This window comes from Hippopotamus amphibius, chromosome 6 (assembly GCF_030028045.1).
Source record: "Hippopotamus amphibius kiboko isolate mHipAmp2 chromosome 6, mHipAmp2.hap2, whole genome shotgun sequence".
Taxonomy (NCBI): domain Eukaryota; kingdom Metazoa; phylum Chordata; class Mammalia; order Artiodactyla; family Hippopotamidae; genus Hippopotamus; species Hippopotamus amphibius.
This window is the reverse complement of record NC_080191.1, coordinates 29,969,569-29,979,465: the sequence shown is the minus strand read 5'-3', so window position 1 is coordinate 29,979,465 and position 9,897 is coordinate 29,969,569.

The window sequence follows — 9,897 nt, the reverse complement described above, 5'->3', positions numbered from 1 at the left end:
CACAGGTGGATAGAGTGGCAGGAGGGTAGAGAAGGAGAAGGCAGGAGACACAAGGCAGAAACCAACCAAATTCATCTAACTTCAGCTACTCTTCTTATATTTCAGGGTAGCTTAGGCTATATTTTAAAATTATTATGCCATTATTATTACTATATTTTATAATTTGTTAAGTGCCTACAGAATTTATGTTGGCATACAAAAGTCTTTTTTTTCCCTTTGACACACAACTAACTTGTTGACCATTTGACCACACACAAACTGCTAGGTAGCGATCTTTGTTTAGAGATCTTCAACTGTCTTCTACTCAGCTGAAAGCAAGAAGAAATAGAGAATCTTCTGAAAACTTCACAATACTTTCATATGAGTTGGAGACCCAAGGGGTTTAGATAATTCAGATATATGCACTGACGTGTGAGTGCTTGTCAAATTCAAGCCTTTTGGTTTTTCTCTTTAGTTTTTACGGTATCTGTTACAGAAAACTGTTTAACTTCCAGGCATGACCTGGATATTTAATATTTCTCTCAGCTGGAAATTAGAAAAAGGAACACATTCCATATGAAACCCATTTTTTGAAAGACAAGTATACAGAAATATGAAATATCTTCTCTAATAGAATCTATTTTATGTAAAAAATATCCCTAAGAAGCGTAAAGCAAGTTTTGGGGGGACACCTAGTATGACATGCATGGTAATGTTCTTTCTGGTTTATTTCACAATGCTGTGCTTTGCTAAAACAATGTTTACCTTGATTTTGGGTTCCTCATCTTGTCTTCCTCTTCCTGGCTTGGCTTTAGCTTTTAAACTAAAAATAAAAGAAGGCAAAAAAAAAATTTTTTTACAAGCAAGTGTCTTACAAGAAATAACTGTAGTCTCATAAAGTTTTATCTTTTTTGATTTGTTGCAATTTGAAATGTAATAAAAACATAAGGCAAGCTTTAACATCATGTCCTTTAATTTAAATACAGTACTTTCTTACCTACCTTATCAGCAGAATATACACACTTTAAAATTTTAGTACATGAAGGTTTTTTAAATCTTAGTACTGCCAGCCTCTGCTAGGATTCCCCTTACAAGTTTTTCAAAAGGACAGAGACTACATGTAGGAAACTTGGCATCACTTCTAATGTTACCAAATTAGGTAGTGTGTGACAGAATGTCCAATTTTTCAATAAACATCATTTCAACAAACACTGAACTTGAAGATAATTGTACCGAAATCTGAAGTACAATATTCCATATCAGATCAGAAATTGTACATAGAGTTTTGATATTAAAAAAAGTAACATTTCCACTTCAAATATATTTTATAGGCTAAGATTTAAACATACTCTAGATATTTAAAAGCAATTTATGGAAAACAGCATGCCGTTTTAATTTTTCCAAGTAAACATGTACTCTGGAAACACTAAACAAGAAAATGTTGTTTCCTTGAAATGTATTATGTTTTAAAATCAAAGACTTATTTAAAACAACAATGATGCTCTGCTCCTCACAGTGGAGGGGGAGGTTGTTTAATAGTCACAAAAATACTAAAAATCTCTTAATGTGCCAAGCCTATGTTTAGTAGTTTTCTGAAAGGTCTGTGAAGCATCTACAAATATTTCTGTAAACAGACTAATTTTTAAATTGTAAAAATCTTGCTTGCATACTAGGGAGAAGCTGAATGGTCTATGAAACTTGTTAGGTCTTTAGAAACTAGCTGTTTCTTGGCTATAAAACAATAGGCCACTCGAGGTCATTTCTTCCAACTGAGTCACTAACTCAAGGGCAAAGCATGGTGTTTAAATGCCAATGGAGACGTAACCCTCTGACTGTGACCCTCAGTCTCATGTTTTGGATATTCCTATTCTAATGAAATTCAAATCATGTTTACTTATCACAATCTGGGAGCTTCTTACATGTAAACACTACGTTTGATTTCATCCTTGTATTTCCCCAAGGATCGCCATAGAGCAGAGGCTAATCCAATGTTTACTGAGTTGAATTCATCTAAAAGATGGGCTTTCTTCTTTCCTAATAATTTCACATTGTGACTTCTACCTGTTTTCTTTGTGGAGTGTCTGTATTAGACCACTGCTTACAGATTTTTGTACCATGTAAGAGGAGCAAGATAGTACTACAATTGCCTACTCAATTCTGAGGCTGAAGTGAATAAATAGTAAAATTTTGGAAAGCTCCAGGAAGGGGTAGGAGGCAGAAGGAATGTGCTGTCAGGCATTTTTCTGTCTACCTGGGGATTTGGTGCAATAGAAGAAAACATGGGTTTAGAGGTAAAATGGGCTCATTTTCAAACTACTGCCGTTCCCTGAAAGTGATAATTTTCACTGACCTTTGGTTTATTATCTGTAAAATGGGAAGGGTAAGATTTCTTCTTTGGGATATGGGGAAGATAAAGTGTTACATATAAAACATTCAAGATAATGCCAAACACACAAATGGTAGATATTAAAATCTGAGCTAGAAAGATTATGGTGCTACAAAATAAGAAATTTTCTTTTTTAAGTCACGTTCCTAGCTAGAAGTGGCTCAACCTGTCAAAAGAGGTTTCAAAGCACTCCTTCTCATTTCATCAATATATGCAGAAGTCTGACCCCATCCAGAGATTTGAGTTGCCATTGAGAAGATAGCTGAGAGCTCACTCACTGCATATAGCGCCTCCCTGCCCTTCCCGGGGTTGGTCAGCCACGTCAGAGGCTGCATTTCTGATAAACATGTTAGAAACAAGCCGCATCCCTTAGAATCCATCAACAAAGTCTTGAGATATCTCTCTGACAAAAGACTAAGAGTCACACGTAGGCTTACAAAATAAAATCCAGTCATCAAAGCAGGTGTGCTCCCGTGGCTGCAACTCCTTGAATATAGTTCCACTTAACTGAAGACCTACGAAGTAAGGACACAAATTATATACCCCCTGCATTAGTCGGGGTTCTCCTGAGAAACAGGACCACTAGGATCTTATGTATGTGTATGTATATGCTCAGGAGTTCCTGAGGCCCGTCTTAATTTTGTACTGTCTGTATCTTATAGTTGAAGCTGATACAGTGACTTTTAAAACTTTATGGTCTTCTTTCTTATTAATTTACTTTCCACTCTTCAATAAAAGCCAAACCAATGTATTTCTTTAAGACAGTCCCTCTTGATCTTGGGCTCCCTGGGCTGGAGATGTAAGTTTGTGAATCACCAATGTAATAAATAGTAATTGAAGCTATGGGTGTGGGTGAAACTGCTTAGAGTGACAGAATAAATAGAGACTAGAAGAGTGCTTATGATCAAACCTATGCTGTGCAAAAAAAAAAAAAATTTAATAAACTAAAAGATAAAGACAAACTAGGTCATTTGTTTTTGCAATGACTATGATAGGCTAAGATTTGATAGCCTTAATACATAAAATATTCTTATGAATAAAATTAAAATTATTAACAGATCAAAAGAACAATGGTCAAAAAAATAGACAGGCAGATAGAGAGGTAGCTCTCCAGTCAATGAAATGCAAAGTCCCTTAACAAGCTATCAATGACCTGAAAATAAATTAAAAAAAAAAATTAAAAAAAAATCAAATCGAAGATTGGGATTAACATATACACACTACTATATATAAAACAGATAACTAATAAGGACCTACTGAGTAACACAGGGAACTCTACTCAATATGGCCTATATGGGAAAAGAATCTACAAAAGAGTGGATATATGTATATATATAACTAATTCACTTTGCTGTACACCTGAAACTAACACAACATGGTAAATCAACTACATTCCAATAAAAATTTTAAAAATTTCTTTAAAAATCAAATTGGAAAAGATTCTTTTGAAGTATTGAACTCAAAGTCAGGAAGGGTAAGAATAGATTGGCATTCACGTATACTACTGGTGGGCTGTATTTTGCAACTAGAGGGAAATATTTGAACAATATATAGAGTAAACATTTGCAAGTTTATTTACTTAGTAATTTCTAGAAAATAAATTTTAAAAGATAATTAAATATTAATGTGTGAGAATGTTCATTGAAACTATTTTTGTACAAGGATGATAGTCGAAGCATCAATTTTTACAACAACAACAAAAAAAATCAGGAAAAATCAAATTTCCAACAATAGAGGAACGATTAAGTATATTATGAGACATATATAGGATTAAGAATTTAAAAGCTAGTAACAATTATGCTTTAATTAACTAGAAGCATGATCACAGTATGATGCTAATTGAGGAAAGCAAGACATAAAACTGTGTAAAATATGATTCCAATTTAGTTAAAAATATATACATATTAAAATTCAGAAGGAAAAACATCAAAACTTTAAGACCATTTATCTCTGTGTGATGCAACTATGAATGCTTTTTATTTTCTCCTTTTTCTAACTCGTTTTCTCTTTCATTTTCCCACAAAAAGCATGAATTACTTTAATAAACAGAAAACAATAAAAACAATAAAAATGAGCCTAAAAGTGTGGTACTTAAAGGCTTTTCTTTGCACAATTGCATAAGCAAAAACTAAGTGCTTAGTAGTAAAGACCCTACAGAAAAAGTGGACATCCCAGCACAGATGGCAAGATAAAAATGCAATAGGGGGAGTGCAGAAAGAGATTCAGACTGAATCAAAACAGAGACAATTCCCTTAGGTGGGTGGTTTTCTAAAAATTTGGCACAGAAACCACTTATCCGTACTAGATCTTGCCCAGAAGCATTAAAAGTAAAACAAACAGAGCTGCTCTGGCTGAAGACAGGGACGGGGGCCGGAGCTCTGCTGCCTGCACCCTTGATCCTCACTCTCTGCCTCCCCCGGCCCCAGGGCTCCCTGCAGCAGGCTCTGCCGAGGCATGAGGTCTAAGAAACACTTTGCAAATCAAGAAAGTCATCTTATGCTAAAGCTTCTCGTCAACCACTCCCTAATAAAGATGACCTAGAAATGATCAGAATCTGCTGTATAATTTTCATGACTGGCTACATATTACGTGAAAGAAAACATGCAGTTCTCATGACAGGATAGGTTTGCTTCCTAGTTCTCCACAAATTCATCAGCCCTCTCTATTAAAGTCTTCATTAAAAAATATTATTCTAGGTATTAACATCTATAGGCAATCATCATCATCATCATCATCATCATCTATAGGCACTTGGCCTGTAAGAGGTCTACCTGATCTTCAGAGTTAACCAGACAGAGTAAGAAACACAGGAAAAAAAAAAAATGTGAGCACATCTGAAAAGGGCTGTGGCATTGAGAGCCTGGGCCAGTTTTGGCTTGATCTCCCTTGGCTGTGCTTAATGCCTAAGGGAAAACAACCCTCCCCTCTGCCTGGGCCACACGGCAACCTGGACAGGGACAGAATGATGACTGCAGCAGGAATAGCCTCAGCCTAGCAACACTGTAGCAAAGCTGTGCTTAAACTAGCAACTGCAGCTGTGGTGAGCAGGGCCTGGAGACCACTGAAGCATTTCAACAGGTCTTATTTACTGAATCTACTTAAAACTTCTCAGAAATTCCAACAGGTTGCCTTTCCTCACTTGGATGTCAGTGGCTGCAGTGAAGATGAATGGGGATGTCTCTTCCGACTGTGTGAAAAACTGTAGCATGAAAGCACATTCTAGAACTATACTGCCCAGTGTGTAACCATCAGCCACATGTGGCTTTAGGCTCTTAAAATGTGGCGAGCCTGAACTGAGACATACTGTAAATGTAAAGGACACACCAGATATCAGAGTACAGAAAAAGAATGTAAAATACCTCACTAATAATTTTTTATATTGATTACATGTTAAAATGATATATTTTGGTATAAGTTAAATAAAATATATTACAAAAATTATTTGCACCTGTTTCTCTTACTTGTTTTTAATGTGAATACTAGAAAATTTTAAGTTATTTCTGCGGCTCACATTTATGACTGGCATTAAATTTCCACTGGACAGCACTGTTACAGAACAAACAGAACTGGGGCTGAAGTAGTTAGTCTTTCTGGTCTTATTTGGGATTTTTTTTGTGTGGGGTGAGGAGATGATTCTTTGTTCTATGGATGAAAAGAGAGAAAACAGCCCTGTCCTTTAGAGTCCTTATGCATCAATTGGGGTTTGAGTTTCTTTGTGGAAGCAGGAAATACCAGTTACATTCCATAATAAACGAGGAAGATGTGGACTAACCCAAAAATGCACTCAGAATGAGCCTTCTGTTGGCTTGTGCAATGGTTAGGAACTGTGCTGAGTCCTTTGGTCACCCTGATTCTGTTTCGTTGCCAACATGAAAAGGAGAAAATTATCTAAACAGATTTTCTTAAAGGAATGTGGGTATCGACTATCAAAATGAGCTCAGGAATGCTCTACATAATGAGTGTCTTAACTCTTACTCAGGGATATGTCCTCTTATATTTAGGTCTAAACCTTTATGCAGAATTCTTTTCTTTGAAATTGAACATTAATCTTCTGAAGCCCATGAATTCAAACATAACATTAAATTATATATTCCTCCAAGCATCTTCATTCATCATTTAAATATATTTTGAGAGTCCAAGTATCATAATAGTAGATTCTAAGATGGAGTTTACATTACTCAGTCTCATACTTTCAAGGGACTTAGTGTTTTCATTTGTTTATTCAACAGATATTTATTGAGCACTTTCTATGTGCCAGGCACCCTGCCAAGCCTTAGGAGCAATGGGAATAAAAAGTGGAATAAGATCACGGACCTCCTAGAAATCACAGCCTAGTGTGGGAGGTAGACATTTATCAAATAACCATGTGTGAGAGTTCTGAAGAGCATGAAGCAGGAAGAATTCAAAGCTCAAATGAGGAGTATAGTTCCTCCAAATATAATGGGAGAAGTGATGCCCTAAATCCAAATAGCTACCCCAAAAGCTAATGTATTTGATGTAAAGTGTGTAAGGAGAACAAACGTAGCTGGGATACCTAATATATCCCAGTTACACTATCTAGACATAATAATTACTTATTATCTAGACATGGCTAATTACGCAAAGCAAGATTTAATTTCAGAGAATGGACAGGACTCAAGAATAAACTTATCCATAGGGCTGAATTGTAGACTGGTGGGGGGTAGGCCCAGTTGGTAACAGCAGAAGGAACTGCTTCGCTGTATTGACAGGTTTGTTGTCACCATCCAGGAAATCCATGATGTACAAAGACTGGGCTTCCATACTGGCAGAGACCCTTCAGCAGATCTAAATAACAAGGCAGGACATCATTACAAAAATTTGAATTGTAGGTCTGGCAACCACATTCTGGTGACTAGACATGCAGAATGTGGGGGAATGGGGCATACAAGGAAGAGAGGTGATTCAACTTAAAAACCAAGCCACAAGAGCTTTGCTATCAGGAATATTCAGTAACAATTTTGCTTTGGAGAACACTGTAGAAGCCCAGTGGCCAATGCTATCCACGATCTGGATTATGTTAGTAAGTGTGAGCATTGCTAGAACACCATGACCAAGGTCAGTCTATCAAGGAACATTGCTCAGTGCCAAGTTCCCCAGTTTAGAAGATGAGGTAGGGACAGGGAGTCCCTGGTTTTTCTGCTTTATGTCAGCATTGCCCCTAAAGTGATTTTGATACACTTCAAGAAACATTTCTCATTAGATTCAGATATCTCCTAGACAGATATAGTTTTGTGTGTGCAGTTGAGTGAGGGGCTGAATTAGGAATATATACTTCAGAGGAGACTTCACAATGATTCTGAGATGCACCAATCCCTTGATAAGTACAACTGCTCTAGGAACTAAGGGGGAGAATGATTAGTGAACTTACCACCATAAAATTAGAAAGGCAACGACAGGGTGCAGGCAATGACAGACAGAAGAGATACAAGTCATGATCATGAGCAAGTTTGTTAAAAGAAGATGGTACTTTAAATAGGTTTTAAAAGAAAATTATGACTTCGAAAGTTGGAGGTGACAAGAATAACACGTGTAATAACTGTTTAGTCATTTTAATTCATATAAAATTTGTAATATCTGATATATGAATATATGCATATTATAAAATATATAATGCAGTGTATATATTTTAAACATATAAATCAAGGCTGTAAAATTATATTTCTTCTAGTCTCTAAATAGATACAGTGGACCTTTGAACATGGGAGTTAGGGGTGTCAACCTTCAAAAATCCACATATAAGTTATAGTTAGCTCTCTGTATGCTTGGCTCCTCTGTATCCACACTTCCTCATCATTTAAGGTTCTGCATCCCTAGATTCAATCAACCATGGGTCATGTAGTACTGTAGTATTTACCACCGGAAAAAATACACATTTAAGTGGATCCAGGTAATTCAAAACTGCATTATTCAAGAGCCAACTGTATTCTCTATACCTTGTATATCTTGCTTACCAAGAATTCAAATTTATAGTAAAAGTCATTCATCAAGTCCCTGTAATGATTTTAAAATCATTAGTGTAATTTTTGGTTGACAGAGCTAAATGATGCTCCTTTCTTAGGTGAGATTTTATATATAAAGTTCTTCCAAAGACTTCTCCATTAGAGTGAATCTCTCTCCAACCACCACCCAATATCAAAAGACAGTGGGCCTTTGTCATAACTTTATTGACAGAAGTTGGAAAGCCACAGGAAGAGGGAAAAAAAAAATGACAGGGAAAGAGTGTATTAATCATGTTTCTAGTTTCTGTAAACTTGGTTTACAATCTGCCCTACATGCATGTACCAGAGACATGTTATTACAAACAACCTGATAATTTTGCTGAGTCACCTTGCCTTGGCCTCCTTTGCTTTCCTCCCCCTCAGTAGGAATCATCCTCCCATGGCCACTCTTTTCAAATACTATACAAACCAACCAGTTCAGAGTCTACACCTCTAACCACCTCCCTTAACAGGCTCTCACACTCCTGACCATAATGCACCAGCCCTAATTACTGCAGGGCCAGCTGTGAGACAGCTGGGGACAGTCCCTGTGCTCCATAGTCCACTGAAATAATTCAGACTAGTCAATCCCAAACCTGTTTACCCTGCCTCACCCGTTTCTTCCCATGGAAAACATGATAAAGGCTCTTGCCCACAGTTCTTTCCCTCTGCCTCCTGACTGTCCGGTGCTTCCCTGTGGCCCTCAATGGCATGACCTGTATTCTCTCACTTGGGATCTGTGTGTATAACAAACTACTTTTTCCAATGGCCATTGTCTCCTGATCTGTTGGCCTTACAATCCTAAATAATAATAAATCCTATTAGGACTTCCATGATGGTACAGTGGTTAAGAATCCTCCTGCCAATGCAGGGGACACAAGCCCTGGTCTGGGAAGATCCCACATGCCACAGAGCAACTAAGCCCGTGTACCACAACTACTGAGCCTGTGCTGTAGAGCCTACGAGCCACAACTATTGAGCCCATGTGCCACAACTACTGAAGTCCCTGTGCCTAGAGCCTTAGCTCCACAACAAGAGAAGCCACCACAATAAGAAGCCCGCACACCACAACAAAGAGTAGCCCCCACTCACTGCAACTACAGAAAGCCTGCGTGCAGCAACAAAGACCCAACTCAGCCAATAAATAAATAAATTTATTTAAAAATAAATAAATTCTATTAAAACAAAAGGAAGGTAGGAAGAGGGGTCGAGGGGAGTGGTTATTGGCCAAGTCTAGTTACCTGAGTTAAGAATTTGCATGTTCTGTCTGCTTTTTCCCATGCAAGAAGGGCGAGATGGTTGTCTCTCTGCAAAGTCCAGGCAGTAGGAAACAACTGGTGCTGGGATAGAGACAACTGGTTGAAGACCAGTTAATAAGCAGGACAAATGCAGGAAGGGAAAGAAGAGAAAAAGAGAAACAAAGGGCAATTTCTTCCAGGCTCGAGCAGTGAGCAGTGCCAGTGCTTGGAAGAGCTGCAGTCAGCGGTAGGGATGGGAGGGCCAGGGTATCTTGAAGTTCCTCCATGGGGAGAA